The following is a 23,898-nucleotide window of genomic DNA, read 5'->3' as shown; positions in this document are numbered from 1 at the left end:
TCTGGAACGTAGAGAGGGAAAAAAGGAATCACACAACAGGAATATACTTCAAGTACTCTTCTCCTTAGGGAAGCGAGGAAGCGAAAGATTTATTGACTCTACGTTGCACTAGTGTCAGCGCGCTGAGCGGTTGAGCTGGAATTGGAATTAGAATTGGAAATGAATCAAAAAGAATGATAAATATTACTAGAAAGAAAAAGAATGAAAAAAGCGTTATCTGAGCTGATCGAACTCGGTTCACTCTGGAAATTGTTGCACCGACGACTGGCGCCACGTTCGAACTTACCTAAAATTGCTCCTCTGTTGAACGGTCCTTCTCGGCTCGCATGGCCGCTCGCATGGCCGCGCCCATGAAAGCAGCAATCAGCTGTTCTCGTTTCGTGGAGTGTGCACTAAACTGTTTGTAGTTCAAGCTACAGGTACTTAATACGAGTGGGAGAGCTTCGGCAGTCTTCCTGTGGATTCGTGGGTGCATCAACAAAGATGGGCATAGCCTTCGGGATGTCTGTGTGTGTCAGCCGGTGTCTTTCTCCGTCTGTTACGTCGCGAGACAACTGAGATCACCGTCTGTGCGCGCTCAGGAAGCTTGAAATCTGCCCTGATACATATACAGTAATATACACCTTCAATATACGCTGATACATATACGGTCAATAAATTGGGACTTGCTCCACGGCAATCTTTCCCGGAGTTCACAAGAGACACTGTTTGTGGATTTATGCCTTACATTTAATCTATCGCATGCCGTTCCACATCCTACCCGAATAACTCATGCCACGCAGTCAACCCTTGACTTGGTTTTAACCTCCCATCCTGAGCACATCACTTCTTTGCATGTCACTGATGGTCTCAGTGACCATTTTCTAAGATATCTCTTCAAGTAGTCCAAATGTTCATAAATTCAACGATAAAACCATATACGACTATGCTCGAGCTAACTTCCAAGCCATCAACGAGGGTCTTGAAGCTCTGTATGAAAATTCATTTCATGGCACCTTGCCTCACTCCATTGAGGATAACTGGTCCCTCTTTCGTGACAACATAAACTACCTTACCGAGTACAATGTTCCAAAGATAAGAGTGAAATCTTATGATCACAATCCTTGGTTCACGAAAAGTCTTAAAATCTTGCTAACCAAGAAAAAGCGCTTATTCAGGAAAGCAAAGCGTCTTGGCGACAACGTATCATGGGCTAAATTTCACTACTGTGAACGGGAATACAGGTGCTCGATCAAGGAAGTGAAACATAAGTTCTTTACCATCGACCTCCCGTCTCTCTTGACGAATAAACCAAAACAATTTTGGAAAATCTTATCTCCACCAAAATCCCACCGTATCAGTCTAACTGACACCCGCCGACAGCGACTGCGCCAACGCTTTCGCTTCCTTGTTTTCATCCGTTTTCAACACCGATAACGGGTACACCCAAACTCCATTATCAGTAATCGCCTTGTCACCTATGGTCCCCATTCATATCAGCACTCATGGTATTTGTAAAATCATTGAGTCACTTAAGCTGTCGTCGAGTGCTGGTCCGGACTCTATTAACCCGAAGGTTCTATACAAGACGAGATCTATTTCCAGCAAGATTCTATGTTGCATATTTACTCAGTCACTCCAAGATTCTGCCATACCGCAGGACTGGAAGATGGCGAAGATTGTCCCTATTCACAAATCAGGCAGCTGCCACATCGTTAATAACTACCGCCCCATTTCACTCACATCTATAGTATGTAAAATTCTCGAACGCATACTCCAACGTAGTTAAGTACCTTGAAGAAAAATGCTTCTTCTATCACTTGCAGCACGGGTTTCGAAACCTCTTTTCATGTGAAACTCAAGTAGTCAGTTTTGTTCACGACATCTTTCTCCACGCGGACAATAATCATCAGACTGACGCCGCTTTCTTAGACTTTCGCAAGGCCTTCGATATGGTGCCGCACTCTAAGCTTCTATACAAACTCTATCTGCTTAACCTCGACCCGTATGTCGTCCATTGGATAGCTCAATTTCTGACTAATCGTACGTTATTGGTTACTTGCAACAACCACCTATCCCCAGATGTACCTGTGCTTTCTGGTCTCCCTCAGGGTTCAGTCCTCGGCCCTCTCCTTTTCCTTATCTATATAAATGACCTTCCTTCAGGCATATCTTCCACGATTTGTCTCTTTGCTGACGACTGTGTAGTGTACAGGCAAATCCTCTCTCCTTCTGACCAACTAACCTTACAAAGCGACCTTTAACTAATCCGGCGTTGGTGCAATGAGTGGCAAATGCCTCTGAACATTGCACAGAGTCGCATTTTGTCGTTTTCTCGAAGACGGGTCTCCTGCCTTCCTCCCTTCCCCTACACTCTAAGTGATATCACATTAACCCGAGCAGATTCTTACAAATATCTTGGAATCCACCTTTCCTCCAACCTAACTTGGAACGAGCACATCAACCACATAATAACTAACGCTTCTCGCTCCCTAGGCTTTGTTAGACGCACCCTCAGGTTGGCGGGCTCCATCTTAAGCTCCTAACCTTCACGGCTCTTGTACGAAGCAAGCTGGAATATGCATCACCTATTTGGGACCCTCCCCAAAAGTATCTCTGCGACGCCCTAGAAGCCATCCAGAATCGGGCTGCCCGTTTCATTTCGAACGACTACAAATTCGATCCCTTGTAACCGCGTTAAAATCAAACCTTAATCTCGACTCACTCGAACGTCGTCGCCGTCTTGCCAAGTTAGCCCTCTTCCATTGGTTCTTTTTCATCTTGCCACCGCACCAATCGCCCATCACCTGCCTGAGTGTCATTTTTCCTCGCATCCACCACACTAATAAGGTCACATGCTTTCATTGTAATACCAATGCATTATCCAGATCATTCTTTTGTTCAACTGCCATCGAATGGAACAACCTCCCATCACCTCTCGCAACTATTATCTACCATACACTATTTTGTAACACCCTCTCCCGTTCACTCCACCCACAAGACCACCACGCTTGTGTCAGTTGCTATGAAATTTTTCACCTCCCCCTTATCATATTTGTTAATTATCTGTACTTATGTGAACGAACTCCCTGTTTCACGCTTTAATACTTGTTTTCATATAAGATTGTACTGTCGTCGTTTCTTTATTTTCCTGTTTACTTACTGCTAATTGTGTTGTTCTTTTCTGCTTGCTTGTTTGTTTCTATCAAGTTGCTGTAAATGTATCTTACGCTCCAGTTCCCACCCCCCATGTGATGTCCTCCGGACCCTTGGGGTTCTCGAAATAAATAAAGAAATATGAATTTTATACTAGTGCGTGCAAGTAGCGTCTGATGTAGGTCCACGGTCTCGTCATGATACAGTGAGGAATACTGCGGCACACTTGATTCAAAGCATTGCTGCGAGTTAGCTTGTTTCCCGACTGATTGTGTGCTGAACTGAACTTGCATTTTTGTAAAACTTCAATATAATGCAGTCGTAGAGAGATAGTTTCCTTGGTTTTGTTGCATATTGCCCTCACTTCATCTGCTTTCTCTTGGGCCCCGTTTGGGCTTTCGTGGCCTCAATGGGGGTCCTGACACACGGTTTGGGAAACACTGAGGCATACTGTATATTGTTACATGTTGTAGTGTACTGAAGCCAGCTTCACTGTTGTATTGTGTCTTCGCATGGTTACTTCTTCAACATTACTTGAATGAGGAATGCGGAGAATGAGGAAATGTATGCCTTGCATGTTCTGGATGTGCTCTATTTGCTGACCCCTGCTGTTGGGCTAAAATCCAGCAACTACACAAAAAGATTAACAAATGCAGAACAGGAGACAGAAACACGGACACAATGACATGATTGAGATCATGATATGCTGTCAATTTTTTTCTGTGTCTCTGGTTCTACATCTTATGAACATGCGCCACATTGCCAGCACCCTTTCCCTCTTGCTAAGAAGAGAGCCTCTCAGCAATAAAAATGCGGGTTGTCAAATGCACGTAAACAGTGGTTACATTTTTTTGGGGTCTTCAGTCATCTAATGTTTATGCCAGAAAATGCTCCTCTAGTTCACATGGCATACTGAATATGAGTGTGCTCCACAGCCACAAACTACATTGTAAATTAGCACTGCAGTATATTTATTGGCACACATGAAATTACCCTTCATAAGTGCATCATGCAAGCTGATTGATTCTGATGCCAACTGCTCATGAAATAACGTGGGGTGGGGTGAAAGACACTGGAATCACATGTTGCGTCACTAGCAGTGCCGTACTCACTCAGCAGTGACATCACAAGCAGTGATTTTTCACTGAAGCCTGCAACTCAACGATGTAATTAACATCTTGATTGCAGAAAAAGTAAGCACATGTTTGTTATTACTTGGTATACAGTTGAAACTTGTTAATTTGATGACGGTCATTCTCGTTGATTTTGGCAATGAAACCATTTTAGGATAAAAAACACCTGTCAAGGTGTAAGCTATGAAAAGTAGTAAATTGAGTGAGGCATTTTAAATTGCCTTTTTTCCTTTATATTTTCAGTGCTGACATACATCAGCTTGTGTAACTGTCAACCTGGGCTATTCCAGCCAAAACCAGCCAGAGATGTAGCTTGACTCTGTTAAATATCACTGAAAAAAATTGTGTGCATTTTTTAGATGATGCATGTATCGAATGTAACTCATCATTTTGTTTTCTTGAACAATGGGGGCACATTAAACCGTGCCGAAATATAAAGTTGTCCCTTACGAGCTTCCTTCTGACATCTACATATACATCATTTGTGCGCTTTCCTTGCCTGGTGTTAGAGGGGAACCACGGCTCTGCCATCCCAAAGGGTATGTAGAACGAGAATAAATCTGGTGACGTGGTGAGAACTCGAGAAAGGAACACATTTGGAGTGAAGTTTACAATACATTTCTGACACATTAGCATTCTTGAAGGAGCCCCAGATTATTTATGCTTGTAACTGATTGCTTGTGATTAGCTTCGCATAAAAATATCAAGCTGATCTATATTCATTGTTTAACCATGTGTTTGAGAATAACAAGCACTTGCAAAACATTACTTTTTTTTCAGATAGTATATTCACATATAGGTCGTCTAAAAGAAATCTTCCCTTATTTGTATAACTAGTCCTCTCCTGCAACATATTGAAAATCTAGAGGTTTATTTTTCTTTAGAAAAAAAAAAAAAAATTGTCACCATAATGTGCTGCAGCTTATTCGTCAGTTAAGGCCATCTAGGAAGCAAAAAAAAATATTTTGAGAACCTACAGGTGTATTTGCTCTTAGCAAGAAAAATGTTTCGTCAGCTCATTCATATCCCATCTGTATGACGCTATAGCACACTTTGAACAAATTCTGCATTCAACCGTTCTGCCCAGTTCTACAGATTAATTGCAGTGGCTGCTTCATAACAGCTTTGTCAACATTTATGATTGTTTTCACATACCTGAAGTCATCTGGAAAGTAAACAAATCTCATCATTTCAAGGGCATACCCTCTCCTATAGCATGTTCAGAATCTGCTGGCATGTGTTTTCTGTTGGTCTTATAGCATCAGCTGACCATATTGGCTCAGATCATGTCAGAATGCGACGTAACAGCTTTTGGAAACAATTTGTTATGATCTCGTGTGCCCTTCAACCACAACAGAAAAAAAAACAGTCTTTCTTTCAGTGGAAATAGGTGTTTTTGCTGCATTAACAGAAGGTGGCTCAAATTAATTGTGTACCTCCTTGTGGCCTGGGTGGAGCATGCCTCACTGTGCTTTATGTCCAGTAATTTCTTCTCCAACCGCATCTCTTTGGCAATGAGCCACAACGTATGCAGTCTTCAAGCTTTCTTTCACCCGGAAGAACAGCTTACAGCTCTGCAGGCATCAGAATATTTGCACGCAATAAGGGGCTACAATCTAGCCCTATAGGTGCCAACGTTTTAAATCGTACTGCGAACACAGTCATAGTACCCTATATCACGGCACAAAGCAATTATGTCAAAGTAATGCTTGTGGAGGCAAAGTCACGCTTGCCAAAGCCAAAGAGGCAAAGTGATGCTTATGGAGGGTTTTATTATGCCCTGCTGCTCGGTGTATGGCTTCTGTTTTTAGCTGGAACAAACCAATAAAAAAAAATCTGAGGAAAGAAATATGCCACCTTCAGTTGTCATCGACCAAGCAAACTAAGTCAATAATGGTGGTTGTTATTCACTCTGCTATGTGATTGTCTTCATGTAAATTCACCTCTTTGGTACTGTGGTATCAGGTAGCTTCCTTGTAGCGTAACATATATGTGACCACATAGAGGACAAAGAGGAGGAATTAGCTAGTCTGGCGTAGGAGCTCTCACACTGGCATAGCTGGTCAAAAAGAAAATGTGGGCCATATATCACATAAGACACAAATACCAGTATATTTTCAGCAAGCACTGGTTAATTTCTAGTAGGTGCAGTGCATATAGCATGTCCATGGACTGATATTTTATTCTTAGAGAAATAATATTTTTGCAGTTATAAAGGATGACAACATGTTCTACATCCGAAGCGAATGTACTAATTAGGTCTCGTTTAATTATTAGAAATAGAAGGTCGGTGCAAATGCAATGTCGGTTTCCCTATGTGCCGCTATAGTTTTCTAAAGTATGCTCGTGACCATTTAGTGCGAGGACATGGCCCCGAAATAATGGCTGTGTGAGAGTAAGTCCCGGAGCGTTCTTTTTGCCTTTTCACTTGAACGTGATCAAGAAACAACGCTGCAGAACTGCAAGCAGCACATTTAATGTAATGTCGTACAGGATGCAAGTTTTACAGCGATTTCATATTTCAGCACAATATTTATAAGCTGTAAAAATGGGTGCAAGGGTACCATACAGTGAAGTAGCTGGTACCGTAAATTTTAGACCTCTTCTTGGCGTGGGTGCTTGGCATAAAGAGTGACTGCTAATAAACGTACTTGGGGATTTCTGAATGTGAAGATCATAGGAGAGAAAGGAAGGCAAACAAATACAACAGAGGGTGCCATTCATTTCTCACACTTCTGATTTCAGTTACTTCATTGCTCTTAGTTTTCTTAAGTTCCGACATCTGATAACCAGAATTTACACTGTATGTTTGATTTGATTTGGGTTTTATTGGCGCATCAGCTACAAAGGCCATAATGCGCCAAATACCACTGAAGACTAGTTAGTTAAAAGGTACGTGTGTAGGACTAAAATGTGAGTAACTGTGCATTAGTATTTAAAATCACAGATGCTTTAAAAACCCAGTATCTTTAAAAAACCTATATACGTTTTCAAAAGGAACAAAGCTGTCATCACCCAGCAGAAGCATTGGGTGGAGGGGCAAGAAGGTTCTATAAAAAGGAGCAAAATGATGTTGACGAAGATTTTGGTGCGCTGGACACGTGATGAGGATGTGAATGATTGAAAGCTGTTTCCCACAGTGGTTGCATTCCGGTGGGTCTTCTCCTCGAAGAAGATACCCATGCGTCAAGTATGTGTGTCCCAAACGAAGGCGAGAGGATAGCACTTCATATAGTCGACTGGACATACCAGGTGAACTGGAGCCTACATAGGGCTTGATACTGTGTAATTTATTATTGGTTTGCTGGTCCCAAGATGTCTGCCAGTCGTTATTGATGCATCTTTTTAGACATAGTGTGAGGTCTTGATATGGAATTTCGAAAGGGGTTATGTCACTTGTTAGCGCAGCCGTAGCAGCATGATCAGCTCGCTCATTGCCAGGTATCCCAACATGACTGGGTACCCAGCAGAAGAGTAGCTGATAGGCCCTATTAGCTATAGTGCTTGCCAGGCTCCTTGCACGAGCAACTACCAGGTTTTTAGTGGGGTGTATGTTACAAATAGCCTGCAGAGAACTGAGAGAATCTGTGTATATTACTGATGATCTTATGTGATTTTGTAGGATGTAGTTGAGGGCTAAAATTATTCCATACACTTCAGCAGTAAAAATAGACATGGTGCTCTTTAGACGGTGTGAACGTGTAACTATTCCAGCAACCATAGCACATGAAACCCTGGTATTTGTTTTTGATCCATCAGTGTAGAATTCAATATGGCTGCCAAAGGTTTCCTTTAGGTGCTCAAATTCCTGTTTCAATACAATGCTTGGCGTATCACGTTTGTCGAATCTGGTCAGTGATTTATCACATTTTGGATAAGGTTGCCATGGTGAGATTTTTTTGCTGCACTCAAGGATCATTGAGTTATATTCTGAAAAGCCATAGTGCTCAATTTTCTGCGACAAATTTACACTGTATGTCCACGCGAATAAAAAAGATGCAAAAATTCCTGTGAGAAAATTTCATGGTTTTTAATACCTTGAAAATGGCATTCTTCGGTTCCAGTGTATTCAAAGACCAGTGAAAACAAAGTGCTTGAAGTATTATGTCTAGATATATCTTTTGCAGCTTTTGCATGGCAAATCGTTGTCTAGGAAGGTGCGCGAATCAATGTGGATGTTCCTGAAATTAGAATCTTATTTCGTTACACTTTGAGATTACCGTATGCTGGTTACAAAAAAATTAGGACCTCTGCTGACTCAAGTTATTCATTCGAGAGAAAATAGTTTTTTTCTTGCAAACAAACACACAATTTCTTCACATTCATATTCAGCTTATTTGCAGAAATGCATTTCGAGAGTCTGTCCAGTACCTGTTCCGTGCGTTAATCAGAACGTAGGCTCACAAGGAAAACCACAGGCAGGTTCCGATTTCACGATTCTACGGTTCTGAGGCTGGAACACACACAAACACATACAGACGGATAAACACAACACATCCACACGGTATCGGAATCAGGCTTTTTCGTCGATCGTCACTTTTCAACTCTACGACTTCACAACCAAGGCAGCTGCAGGAGAATGGCGATGTTCCCGACAATGTTCATAAAATAGCAGGTGTCCACCATAGCTGGGACCAACACCGGGAACTCATTTGGTGACACCACACGAATTCAGAGTTCGACATACTCAAATTTGACAGGCGAGCAGCAGAGCAAATCATTAACTGCAGTGTCAACAGAATCCTGATAGCCGGCGGAGAATACAGTAAACGATTCGTCCAGACTCGGTACTCTCGTTCCCAGCCCACCGCAAAAAGCCTCACCCTGCGGGGAACTATTTTGAGACGCGGGAGCCAAAAGCCTTCGCTGCTCTGAGGCTGCCGTGCCTGTCGACCAATCAGAGACGATTTATTTTGAAAGTTTGAATCTGAAGCGTTTGTATCGCAAAAGTTGATTTTTACGGCTTTATCTTTACACCGTGGATTTTTTCGTGATTTATTTTGAGGAGTTTATTCTCGAAGTTTATTTTGCGAAGTGTAAACCACAGTGGTCCCCGCTCTCGTACATCTTTTCTATGGGAAGGTGACCGTACGGTCCTTGTCGATGCACATGAGCTTGGGACACTCGGAAATCAAGAGGACGGTGACTGCGTGTGGAAGGGCTTTAGCGAAGCGTAATTGCAGGCGAACATTTCCTTTTCGCCACTCGTCCAAATACGAAGGAGAAGAACACTTGTTCACGTCCAAGTTGAAATAGAGAAGGAATCCGTTTGTTTTAAATCGGTCGTAGCTGTACTTGAAATGTTTTTCACCCAGTTCTTGCAAGAAGTTAAAGTAGGGAATTTTGACGAGGTCGTTCTTAAAGTCGTACTCGGCTCGCACTTGCTGGCCGTCCACGGAGAGCATCGAATGAGACAGGTCGTAATGGCGGAATTTGTAGGGGTTCGACTGGATGTCGCCGAGAAAGTCGGACGTGGCGAGCAGGGCGACGCATAATTTGGAAGGCACCCTTTCAGGGTACACGTTTTCAAAGTGAGCGTCCAAGCTCCCGGCACTCAAACTCCGCACTTTGATTTCCAATCCGCGTAACACATAGATGGCTGGCGTGGTCTGAAGCCGCCGCTCGTAGTCCAAAAACAGGGAAGGTGCCAGCGTCACCTTTTTCAAGTGTAACGTCATTTCTTTAATGTCCACCTCGTCATTGTACGTTTTCTTGTCGTTGGGGGCCGCTATGAGTTTAAATTCGTCGTTGTTTAACAGGAAAACGACGCGAATTTCGACGGCAGGTACCATCAGGCGCGGCTGTTGGAACAGGTCGGTATTGATCTGTCCGACCAGGTTAAAGTATTTTCCACCCTTCGTCGCTTCGTAACGTTGTTTCGGACCGCGAGACGAGACGTCATAGTCGCTTTTTAAATGTTCGTCGTCCTCGACAAAGAGTCCAGCCGCGTGCACGGTCTCTTGAGCCAGGGGCGTGGAATGAAGCACGACGTCCAAAATACTCCTGTAGGCGTACAACTCGTTGGAACTGACGAGCTTGTTGTTCGCATAAACGGTGACCGTCTTGAACATGCCGCTCAACAGGTGGTTTATTGGGAAAACGACATCTTTCTCGTTCATTTCTTCTCAGTCCTCGCGAACAATACGCGCGGTCAGTACACGGGAATTTTTTGGGGGGAATTACGGTACATATTTGAAAGGCAAAGTTAAATTAGTTCTACCTTTGGACTGCAACGGTAAACGTCTTTCTGTTTCGTCCGCGAGAACAATTGTCACTGAGGGAATTTCGAATTGAGACAGGTTAAAATACTGGATGTTATCTAATGTGTAGGTGATCACGTGCTTGTGTTTCTCGTAATAAAATGGTAGTATTTTTAATGACTGATAAAAGAGAGAGGACGCTGACAAGCTGGTGCATACTTGAAGAGGGAGGAACCAGAGACACGGAGGAGATTGGGACGGACACAACAATTCTCAAACACAGCAAAGATTTTATTGACAACAACCCACTATATATTCAAAAACCTCCGAAGGGGAGGAAGAGGAGTGAGAGTGGGTTGACTAACACAATTCCCTCGTGTGGCTACCTGTTTCTTTCTCATCATCTTTACCGTCAGTGGCTTTTCTTCAAGAATACAGACTTTGCTAAGTTTTTGTTTCCCAAGAAGAATTTGTTAGTACCGCCAGCTACTCCTACTGATAATCCCACCGCTGTAGCCACCTTTGTTAAAGGTCAGCTATGCCGATATCCCAAATAGTCGAAACTGTTGTGATATTCTGAAAGCCCACATCCAGCTCTCCCCAAAATACACCTTCATTCTCTCAGTTCGGTACAGTACCATGTCAAAAAAATAGGTAATTCATTCCGAAACACACATGGGCGCAGCCATTTTTATGACGTAGATGCACCCGAACGGGCATTGTGACGTATACGCGCCTTCGTACTTGTCAGTGGATTTCAGCTACGGCTTCTCGCGGCTTCACGTATCTGTGCTTGAAGATGGCGGACAGCCGGGTTCCACCGTTCCGCGATAAGTAAACAGTGCAGCAGCTGCGAACTCATTCGCGAACCAACCTCTGTGCGATGTTGTGACTGGAATTCGTCGTTTGTGTTTTGTGAGCACGTACAATTTGTATCAAGTCGCGTCTGCGTTAGCCCCTTTACAGCACTTGCCCGTTGTAGAGGCTGACGTTTCGGCAGCCGTGTCAGCAAGAAAATGCCGACAGCGTTTTATTACTGCAGGAAAATTGTGCTATGTATTTGAGAAACCGCATACTGCACTCTAAATCAGGTAACGCATATGTAACGGTTAAGTACCGCTTGGCCTAGAGGTACATTTTTTAAAAAATGTACCTCTTAAAATTAAGAGGTACATGCGCCCTCACATGCGGTACATGTAACGGATAGCGCGCAGCGATTTAGGCCTACCCGTCGGGGTGGTTCCCCTCCTCCACGATATATTAACAGCCCCAGGAAGCTACGCTGCACGATAAATATAACAAACAAATACCTTTATTCGAAAATTATATCCATTTCAGGATTGGTGCTTGTCCATCGCGAGCGTGCATTGTCATGATGCACAAACGCCGAACACACGGGGCACAACGTATATGGATGAACGATGACCACTGCGTCTCTCCTTCACCACTGCAGCTGCTCTGTGGTCACGCTTCTTTATCTCTTCCACACCTTTGGATAGCTGTTCTTCCCCAACTTCCGTTTCTTCCGCAGAACGTAACACCAACCACAGTAGACGATTGACTCACCCATTTACGACATCGCTTGACGTAACCTAGGAGAAAATATAATGTAAAAAAAAATCCAACAACCGAAATAGCTTGCCTGAAAAACATGCCTCTTGCTTGTGTAATCCAGGTGTAAAATGCACTCTCGGCTCCTCTAATTCACGCATCAACGTTCGTGCATGAAGCACAAAGTTCGTTGTCTCCGTCCCTCAGTCGTTGTGTCCAGCCTGCCGGTGATCAGGACCACTGGGAATCAGAGCGAAGATGAACGAAAATGCGTCGTGAAGACGAATAATTACTTCAGAGATATAATACGCACCTTAAAGCTCAGCTACGCCGATTTTCGAGTGTTACAGAATGGAATGGTACTCACACGATGTGTTCATAAGCGAACACTGATTATGTATGCAAAATAGTTATCCCAAACTCCTCGCGGTTTTCCGAAAAAGTGAATTTTTAGTTTCACTGACATCCCGTCTTGTGGCCCGCAAACCCTGTGTCGACGACACATTCGTGGTCTGCCCGCGTTCCGGCTTGGCATGACTTTTGGCTTGGTTTCTTCCGCCGAGCCGGCCAGTTTCTTCTGCCGAGCCGTCTGCTACGTCTGCTGCGCAGATTCACATTGGGGAAGTGATAAACAGTTCGCTATTAGGGAGCCAGTATATTTCTGGACTTCACTAAACCCACGAGGAACGTGAGTTTTGCTTCCTTCGGCTGCAAAGCATTTGCTAGGCCAGTATACAGACTTCCTGGTGTGATTCGTGTTCTGTGCTGCGTGCCGAGAATGCGTGAGCGTTTTGCTCCCGTCTGCAAGAACACTTCAGCATGCAGTTCCAATGTTTCAAACCACAATTTTCCGAAACGCGAAAGAGAAATCTATTGACTGCAACAATCGGTTACAACTCCGACTGGGTGCCACCTTCGAAAGCATTTATTTGATCTGTTCATCTGGCTCATACGAATGTTACGGAAGCAATGCGCAACTTGTTTAACAAGAAGCCGAAGATGTCTCGTCCGGGATGCTGTGCCAACCTTATCTGCAGCAGGAGATTGCAGGGGCAGGACTAGGCAGCAGATAAAGGTAAGACGCGTAATGTTAGACAAGTCAGTCATGCGGTGCAAATTGCATCACGTAGAAGAGAAAAATACGCTATCTGTCAGTTACTGCTTCATCCTTTAGAGATTACGCCCCAGCGGGTGTATTCTCAGTACAGATTTGGAATTGCCTTATTTGTTAAATGATTTCGCAGGCATTGGCACCACCGAAAAGCTTGCACTCCACGTCTCAACTATCACCGTCTGGGTTTCAAGCTGAAGGCTGTCACCAGTGCCAACCAGACGCCCCTTCAAAGTTCATCTGTTTTTGTTGACGGAACAGTGACCCCTGGTACTGAGACATTTCATTTTCTGATTAATCAAGTGCATTCCATCACTTGTGCTCGACTTCTTGTGTTCGTATACCCTTGCTGTTGCTCGCTAGTTTAGAGCAACCATGCCTGAGGTGCCAGCGCTTTCAGAGTACATTTAAGCAGTATCATCGTATCATATGCACGGCAGCACATCTTGTGTATTTTGAGAAAGGTATAAATTCAATGTTGGCTCAGCTGTTGTATTTTGGTCACAAATAAGGTGTTCTTCCAGAGCGCTCAAGGGCAGTTCAAGCAGTTTCATGTGTGCAACAGCACATACTTTTTTTCAGTTTTGACTAAGGTAAATCGAAATCTTCCAGTTGATGTCTTTCGGTCATAAATTATGTTTTTCGAGACATTCAAACAGCATCATGTGTGCAACAGTACATACTTTTTCTCAGGTGAAGTAAGGTAAATCTGTCCGCCGTGGTGTTCTGGCAGTGCAGCAGAAGCTTGTGTTGCATTCAAGTGGTATAATGTATACGAAAACTTGTTTTATGCCTTTCTCTAGCTGCTGTACGAATATTGTGAGTACAGAGACATTCCTGCAGAACATATCAGAGCATCTTGTGTGCTATTGTTTGTATCATCTGCAGCAGTATATTGATAATGTTAATTATTCAATGACTTCAGCTAACATTTACATTCTTACTTCCAGGTAAACCTGTCACGCAGGTGCCCTACCCCTTGGTATGCATAGTTCAAGATTGTACCGAAACAATCCACCTGGAGCATTATTCTTCAATTGGCAGTGGCATTACTATCACAACACACCACATACTGCATGTCTAAGGTGCGTGTACAATGCATCAAACCTATTCTCAGGTACAGGCCAGCTGGTACGCAATTACAACATGAAACAACTGACACAGAGACCGTAAAGTCATGCCTTTTCCTCCGCCCCGGGTTTCATGTTATTATCCTCTCATGCAGCTCAATTCGCCTGTGCTGTGCAGCATGAGCAAAAGCATATATTGTTTGTGGTCACATGACACGTAACATAAATACAGTGAAACCTTCCTATGTTGGACACCGGCGGTGCAGCCGAAGCGTCTCCTACTTATAGAGGTGTCCGAGTTACAGAATATGACGGCAACAAAAAATGGAAGAGATCACAGCTGTGAGAAATGTCCCCCTTCTTCAATTTAAGGTCCTTAGTGGTACGTGGTGGTGGTGCCTGGTAGTGGTACCTCTACCCACTCTTCACTGATAATTATTACTGATTTTAGTATATTCAATTCCGTTCAGATTCTACTCAATGGCATTACCTCTGGAGCTTTTCGAGCAGCAAGGACTTGTCTCTGAAGCGTCAGCCCACTTCTCATAGCTTTGGTGCAGTGCTCGTTCAAAGGCTCTAGACAAACTGAAGACAAGTGCTCACATAAAGAAATACAATGTAGACTGACAGCACTTGTTTTTGGACTCTAAAAACTAAAGCAACAAAATGCTGAGACCAGTATAGGGGAAAAAGGGGGCAAAAGACAAGGCCACTGGCTCGTTTTGGGTCTTTTTGGTGCAAAGATAGGCCGATATTGAGGTAATTTGGCCAGGGTTTTGTCCGACTTTTTAGGGAAACCCCTATCCTACTTCCAAGATAGGGAGGTGTCCGACATAGAGAATTTCGTCTAGATGTAGTTTCAATGGGAGCCTGCCCGTGCAAGGAAATCATGGGGAGTTGTCCGAGGTAGGGAGGTGTCCGACTTTGGATGTTTTACTGTACTATAGAGGATTCTACATCATGTAATCTAACAGTTGTTCACGTTTGGATATTTTAACCATGGAATTTACCCTGCATGCACCATACCATGTCCAAACACGAACAATTGCTAGAGAGCAGCATGTACTGTTTCCGTATAGCACTTATGGCTTGCGTCCTGTGATCGGAAACAGTGGTGTCTTTTATCTGCTACAACCAGAATAATGGAAGGAGCTCAATATGACCCTTAGGCTGTGCGTGGTCATTGCTTTCTGACAAATGGTGACTTAGAATTTCAGGACAGTGCCTGCAGTGGTAGTATTCTTGTGTTCTCACCCTTGACGCCCATTGTGTGTCATCGGTCACCTGTAATCTGCTAATACGCACATAGCTAAAACAAAGTATATTTGTATTTCTTCGAATACAGTTGGTACAGCACATTGTTCTTTACATATTCTTTGGAAAATATAAATAAAAAATTCTCTACTCTGCAAGTCTCCTGTCAGCTCTACAGAGCAGCTTCGAATTTCACTAGAAGCCACGTGTGAAACCTAGACCAAACTAGTGGTGAAGGTCCATATAGGTCATAGATAGATACTATTATTATTATTAGATCATAGGTCAGGCTTAGGGCCTGGTTGGTAGCAACGCATTTGAATCTTATTAAAAATTGGTGCAGGAGGTGACCAACATAACTAAATACACCAACTGACTCTCACAAATTTTGTGGTGTTATACTTTTGAAACAACATTAATACGCTGCAGTGGTCTTTTCTCCTTTGTTCCTTTTAACCTAGAAATATTAGGTCTTCGGCATCACCAGCCTTAGTTGCTGAACATGCAGTTATTTACGTTGAGCACTGCAGTTTCATATTTGTTTCTCTGGACAAGCAAGTCTGCTTCCCCATTTTGATAAGAGTCTTTCAGCTTTGACAGGGCATTTGTGGACAAGGAAAACATTTGGACTATTGTGTATTTTGCTATGAAGTGCACCGTACAAGGCAGAGGACACCATCAACCATTTCCACCAAGGTTATTAAATTTGTGATAAAGTACATATACCTTTTGTCACTGACTAATTTGGTGGCAAAGTTACTTGAGTGGCAGTGGCTTAAAAAAAATAGGATATGGGAAGTGCTGACTGGTTGAACATGTGGAGTACCCAATATAATAATTGGGGGTTTACGTCGCGAGACAACTGAGTGTGGAATACACAGCACAGTGTAATGTTCCTTATTCTGGCAATGTTAGCATGGTTCAAGAAGTGGGAAATGTTGCACTACCCTTAATAACATCTGTTGGGCCCAGCAAACAGGATACACATACCCTGATCTGAAGACACTATGCCTAACTCAAAAGCAATACGAGATCGACCCGTACGTGTTTATTTGCGAAACTATTATGAATGAAATATGGCCTATGTGGTATAGAACAATGCGCGCACTCAAGTAAACATGCAAAAAATACGTATAAGGGTTCTCGACCTACATGCCGCGATGCGCTCTACGAGATAAACAACACACTACAAAACTACACCCAAAACTTTTTGTGCGGGGCAACTCTAATGTGCACTTTCATATAACCGACGAATGGTTCAACGAATGCAGTTCGAGTGGTCACGATACATTCCCACGTCATTCATTGCAGTCGCACTATGATGCTGCACAATATATGTATCTCGTGTAACAAGCCTGGCAATCGCACGATGTGCATGGGCAGAAATACGGCCTTCTGTCTTTGAAGACCAGTCCTCTGCAGGTATATGCTCAAACGATCACCAAGTCTCACGTTGTTGCTCAATCGCTCCCATTCCTGCACTTGTAGTAACAGCAGCAAACGGGTTGACGTGAATGGCTGCTGAACGGTTGAACTGCGAAGTTCTCGAGCACATAATCACAATTTCACGCCGAAAATGATGTTGAGGTGAGTTCGCGGTTGTTGTTTCAATCGCTCAATAGTTCTCGGGATTACCTCGGACGAAACGCTCATCGTAGCCGGCGGCCATAACTGGATTTCCTCGCAAACGGGAGAAGACGCCAGGGAAGTCAGAGAAAGCCTCAGCTTTCATCCAATCAGACGCACGATTCTCTATCTACGTAGATGGAGCAGGTTTATCCCATCTACGTCACAAAAATGGCTGCGCCCATGGCTTGTTTTGGTTTCTTTGATGAATTAATTTTCGTAACAGGAAGACAAAATTGAGAAACGAAGGTGCGTTTCGGGGGCAGTTGGATGTGCTCGTTCTGAATATCACAACCGTTTCAACACATCGGGAAATCGGCGTAGCTGACCTTTAAATGACTTCAATCTTGAACGCGTCGAACGAATTTCTTCGAAGCCCGAGCAGACTCGTCCTCGCTCCCCGACGTTTCAAAACAAACTGATTTGCAGCGATTGCAAGAAACGAATTCTTCCCAAACATGCGATCCCTCACGGTCATGGGTTCTAGTTATTGCACTTCTTTGACAGAATGATAGTGCTCATCCATTACGGCACTGCTGCGTAAGGGAATTTATAGACTGGTATTCGGAATCACACGAAATATTTTTGCAGCGCATGGATATCGTGAGAAGGCGTTCGTACTCATGCGCCGGAAACACGCGGTACACATGAGGTACAGCTGCTATAGATCGCGCTTAAAAGGTACCTAGCCGGTACGGATGGGTCTCGGAGCCCTTGTACCGTTTGAATTTCGCAGTGGTTGAGGACTGCACCTCATGTGTACCGCCTGGCCCAGGTGCGGGTCCTCTTTCATGCGGTACATATCGGGTGTCGGATTTAGAGTGTGCTATGGGACAAGTTTTACGTACGATTTATCAATGTGCAATAGCGTCGACGATGGTATGTAACGACGAAAGACGTAAAACGAAATACAAATCACATTTTAAACTTTTTGTGGGATTCTGTGCATTTTCCAGAAGCTTTCTTTGAATCACACACTCCCATGTCACGCTGCGTTGTGTGGTACGCTACAAACTACTGCATTTTATGTCTAACATCTGGATATTGTTTGTAATGAACACCGTCGCACAAAAAGATGCACAGGAAAGCTCCAGTAGCCATGTGGTTGCACACTATGCAGACGCAAAAGAAGTACCAGAGCACATATTGCCACTTAGAAATGTGGTGTCTGAAGAGTTAGGGCATAGCATAGATCCTAGAAATCAGGTGCACCTTATCCTTCTGTAGAGTGCTCTTTCAATTCACAACTCAGCCCATGGGGTGTAAAAGTGTTAAAGGCAATTATGTGACTTGTCGTCCTGGGTGACATCACTGGCCAGCCTCGGGATTAATGCCGTGCTCAGGAATTATTGTACAAATCACTTTGTATGTAGGACGTGATAAGCAATATGTAAGTTGCAACCTTGTCTGCAGCATTCTCGATTGCCTCTTACCTTTACAGTTCAAGACCAAACCATTTGCAAAGGGCACTCTTACAGGGGCCGTGTAACTTGAGTTTTTAGTTTATAAAATTTATAAAAATATAAGTATACAATATAGATGGGTAGAAATCCAGCGAACCGGTAGAATGTAGGAAGGGAGTTGCCTCAGGACAGAAGCCGCCGATATTTCGAACAGAGACTGTTCTTCTTCTGAAGAAGAACAGTCTCTGTTAGAAATATCGGCGGCTTCTGTCCTGAGGCAACTCCCTTCCTAAGTATACAATATGTAATATGAAATTTATATAAAATCAAAAATAACATTTATAAAAAGAATTTATAAAAAATAAATAAAAAGGCTTCATGGAAGCAATCCGTTAGCATACCCATTGCACATGAAGCACAATTATATATGCTTGGACATCATCTAATTAATCTTCTGAACCATATGTGTGGCTGCATACGAATTTTTTTATGCGCATCCTCTACCTTCCTATTCCTACATGTGCACACGAATAACAGTGCATATATGTGAAGTGGCAAAAAGCAACGCTAGACTCTACCATCATTGTGCCCCTTTAACTTTTCCACATTTATGTCTGGTGAACAGGGAATATCTCACCAGAAAAGAAGACATTTGTGCATTGTTTGGCAAGCAAATAAATATATTTATTTACATTTTCCATAAATCAACAATGTTGTGACCTGGTGCAAATATTAATGTTAACAAGTAAAGTACTTACAAATTATTCCTATGTGCTCAAATGCAGATATGACAATTCTGTTTTTGTACCTCAGCACAGTACAGTTTCAAAATTAACAAACTGCACAGCATCAGCAATCTTAAAGTATCTGAAGAGGGGAATCACATAAAGCTCCAATAATAGACTGTGCAAACAAAGCTAAAAAAAAAACAAAGTACTTCAAGAAAAATCTGAATAATCGGTTGCCGTTGTGATATGTACTACTATGCACAGTTCATGAATGGAACATGTTACCTCATTGCATTGCCTCCATGTGAGCACTAGAACAGGCGGCTTTTTAGGTCGCTCTTTCCGTGTTTTTCTATTGTCTTTTTTTTTTTCTGTTTTTGCAATAGCAAGCATGGCCATAGTGAATCACAAGCAACCAAGGACAGGATGAGACATCTACAATGCGACTGCTAGCTCTAAACTGATATATTTATTAGCAGACTCTGGAATATACACACATATGCTGCTAAGAAAATGACAATTTAACCAATAGAATAACAGACAAGAAAAAGGGTTATATATCTTCCCCTCTCCTCATTCTATTTCACAGGCAGCCCTAGTATCATTCTGAGTGTGTCCGTGCGTTCCCTTTGAGATAACGTATCTCTGACAGAAGCAAATCCAACAGCGGACTGCTTACGGATGCAACTATCTTGCATTTCTCTAACCACTTGTTATTTAACCGCTGCCTTGAGCTGTGTGTTCTGGAAATTTAGGCAGCATCCAGAGTCTCTGCAATGTGTTGCCATGTTTCTCGAGGGCCTGTGTTTCACTATGGCTCTCAGATACAAACTACCCCATTTCAACACAGTAGAAAACACAGATTTGTAAATAGCATCTGTTGATTGCACTGTACGTACCCCCCACATAAAGGATCATAGTGGATACTACATCTTGTGCGATAATGTCAGGACAACACAAAAAAGCTAGATTTGAAACCACGGGCGGGAACTACCGGTTCTGAAACCTATCCCTGACATGTGTAGCCATCAGGGAGGAAACCCAAGGGCTGCGGTGGAAAAGACAAACACACACGGGCTATGTTCTCTCTGTGTATCAGCTGCTCTGGCTACTAAGAAGAACATGTTCCAAATTAATATAACATGGCTTGACATGATACGCCAGCGAAAGCTAACCAATAAAATTAGTAGTTAAATGTACAATACGTAAACACTTGCCATAACATGACAGTTTCCTTCCTGCATTCATGCGCTACCATTCAACCCACACAAACAGTGTACTGAATTTTTTATAGCATTACAGGTTGTTTGACAGAACTTGAACAAGATTATATAGCACACGCTAAAAGTAGAGTGAACATAATGTGCAGAAAAAATGGCTGCAAGCAAGCGAGCTGGTGAAGATGATGCATATGTAAAACCCCGAGACTAGGGAACACAAAGGGACATGTTTGTGTCTGTCCCTTCGTCTTCCCTAGTCTTGGGGTTTTACATCATGGATAATGTGCAGGTTTCTAATCACGCTTAATGGCCGTAGCAGTAATGCATAAAGACCACTGCTAAGTTGTGTTGAGAAACACCACTTTATGTTTGCCATGTCTAAATGAAACGTACCTGACCTGATCCAAATTAACCGTTCTGAGTCTGGAACACACAAAGAGAAAAACGCAACACACACCACAACATTAACAGATAGCAAATGAGCTGTAGCGAGCTCCACCTTGAGACAAAGTCAACAAGTAGTTCACCAAAAGTCAATGAGCGCCTGAAATGTAACATCTCCAGTCGCGTAGCCAGACCTCAAAGGTAGGGGGGGCTCGATACGAAAACTCCCCCCCCCCCCGCTGATCCTGTGTCGACAACACACACATACGTGTGCACACTGCAAACTGAGGATTAAAAAAGGGAACGAAAATAGTTGATTTAGACGTTCACAGTACGATTACATGTATATAGATGGGTAGAAATCCAGTGAAGAACAGTCTCTGTTCGAAATATCGGCGGCTTCTGTCCTGAGGCAACTCCCCCCGATTACATGTATAGGCTGTCATGACCAATGAAGTGGTGTCACGAGATTGGAAGTATTTTGAAAAGCTCATACTTTGAAAACCATTCAAGAGTGCTTCTTAGAAAGACGCCATGAACTGTAAGAACTTTCGCGATAGTCACACTGGTCCCCCCCCCCCATATATTATGTTCTCGGATTTGCACGATTTGTGTGGGTCGGTCCGTGGCAGGTAGGGGGGCTCGAGTGCCCCCCCCCCCCCCCCCCCCCCCCCCCCCCCCCCCCCGTGGCTACGCCACTGAACATCTCTGACTGGTAGCAGGACGGTCCACGTTCAATTCCTGGTGCTAGCACTGACTGACTTTTTCATGAATTATTTGTTGGAAGTTTCGATGTGCTTGAGAACCATTCGTCAACCATTGTATCCTCATGAGGTGATGAGGGTTTGTCATCCCAAAGAGACTCCCTTTCTGGCATGTGTCCTTATGGATGCTCATCACTGCAGAAAAAAAGAAAGAAAGAAAGGAAAAGCATTTAATGACAAGAAATGGATAGTCGCATTTACTGTATAATGATTGTGCACAACAGAAAGAATACTTTTGCACAGAAGGCTGTACTTCTTGATGTCTAACATCAAGTTACAAAATTCCAGAATATATGACATGTTGTAAGGTAGAGAATAAGTAGAGTTATTGAGTTGTCGAGTTGAGTTGAGGGGGGAGTTGTACCCCCTTTTTATTTTATTATATATGATTATATAATTATCTTTATGTCTGTACCACCCCTCGCTCTCTACATTACAACATGTTTTATATATTCTGGGATTTTGTAACTTCATGTTAGACATTAACAAGAGCAGCCTTGTGCACGAAAGTCTCGTCTCATTAAAATTTAGATGCTCTCAACAGTCTTCTTTCTGTTGTGAATCTCCATCGCAGCATACCTGCACATTGCTGTTCTACGTACTGTGACTTTGCAGTAAGAGTATGGACTTAGGGTAAAAAGACTACACAGCACTGCTCAGGTATTTTTGCCTATCGAACAGTATGTATGTATGCAGTATGCACACAGTATTTGTGCACCGGACCCACTAAAAATGTAGTGAATGTGGCATTGCCCACGGTAATGCACCAAGTTGAACACAATTATTGTAGAATCCAGGTATTTTAGCTTACATGTCAAGCCAGTACCACACCAGTATCCAGTGTGAAGTTGTGACAAATAAATAGTTTCCATTTTTCTTAGCTCTCAGAAAACAGACAGTGAATTAATAAGAGTAGACAATGTTAACATGAATTCTGGGCTATTCTTCAGTTGAAGATTCACAGATAGTAAAGGAACCTTCCTCAATGGACGTTGATGACACTGAAAATTCTAAAACGTTATCAGAGGCGACATCAGCTTCGGTGTGTCAAAGGATTGTATGTCCAACAGTAATCCAGCTAACAGTAACAAAAATGTGCAAAAGACAAATTAACTGAACTAATGTAACGTACCTTCTATATCAGACAGTGAAGCTTGTAACACCCCATCCACAGGAACCAGTGTCCAGACACAAAAGTGCTTGAACTGGGAGATAGCAGCTAATCGGAATGGCGACCTTTGTTTTCCACCCTGAAAGCACAGGTTGTAACTTTGAGGGCAGATATAAAAGTGGTGTCAAGATGTCTGCATGCGAGTGCACATGAAAAGTTGAACATAGATGAATACTCAAATTATAACATCACATTGTCATACCTGTTGGTGGAGGTGGACTGCAACTAACGTGTCAGCAATTTCTTCATGACCAGATGCAAGCCAGATCATGCTTCATTTCCGCCTTCAGCGTGCACCTGTGATAATTCAGAGGTTAGATTATCAATAGTACTAGTATTGTGTTGTTAATCGTGGTTATATCAGAGTAAGCGCAGTAGGACAGCTGCACAATCGATTCATTAAGCTTGCTATTTTTTATATCTGAACCTCGACTTACCATTTTTTGCTCTCGTTTTTTGCCTTGATCCTCCGTGGCACGTTCAAAATGTTATGCGTCGGGCACCTCAGATTTTCATCAGACGATTTCGTGCCGAGATTCCAAATTGCCTCTGGAGTCGCGCGTAACCTATGATAACATCGTGGACGAAATCCTTGCAGTGGAAATTAGCAGGCACCACTGTCAGCCAAGAGCTTCGCACTGCTTGGTCTTTTGGCAGCTTATAATAGGTAACACTTGAATGCTCCGATGAATTGTTCTAACAGCGTAGCACTGTCGCATCTTCGACAACTTCGCCGTGGCATATTCACGAATCATATCGCTCCAGCCCATAAAAGGCAAGGTCAGAACAAGGAAGTGCACTTTCCAAACGACGCTGTGCCAAAAAAAAAAAAAAAACATTCACATGCTTTGTTTCCGGCTTAGCAACAACATAACAGCTGTTCGCTTATGTATGATGCACAGAGGAGGAAACGAAAGAAGCCAAGCAGCCAAGCCAAGAGTCCATGCCAAGCCAAAGACAGATAAACCGAGAGCAGTGACGTCGGTGCGCCCATGCGCAGGGTTTGCCGACGGTCTGACGGCCGGGCGTGGGAACTAAAACAACTGTTTTCTAAAAAACTACGAACAGTTGGAGCAAGATATTTCGCACACATATTCAGTGTTCGGTAATGAACACACAGCGCGAGTATCGCTCAGTTCTGCGGCACT

At 43.1% G+C, this 23,898-nt stretch overlaps 1 long non-coding RNA gene across 1 annotated transcript; it reads right to left on the bottom strand.

Annotated features, from left to right (window-relative positions):
• Positions 1 to 21,549: 21,549 nt before the first annotated feature.
• On the bottom strand, positions 21,550 to 23,573 carry LOC135367122 (uncharacterized). Its single transcript, XR_010414370.1, has 4 exons — positions 23,188 to 23,573; positions 22,953 to 23,047; positions 22,712 to 22,829; positions 21,550 to 21,714 (listed from the first exon to the last, which is right to left on the bottom strand). It is a non-coding gene; the product is annotated as an uncharacterized LOC135367122 (long non-coding RNA).
• Positions 23,574 to 23,898: the final 325 nt, after the last annotated feature.

Source organism: Ornithodoros turicata, chromosome 1 (genome assembly GCF_037126465.1).
Source record: "Ornithodoros turicata isolate Travis chromosome 1, ASM3712646v1, whole genome shotgun sequence".
NCBI classification, from domain to species: Eukaryota; Metazoa; Arthropoda; class Arachnida; order Ixodida; family Argasidae; genus Ornithodoros; species Ornithodoros turicata.
This window is presented reverse-complemented; position numbering and strand designations above follow the sequence as displayed.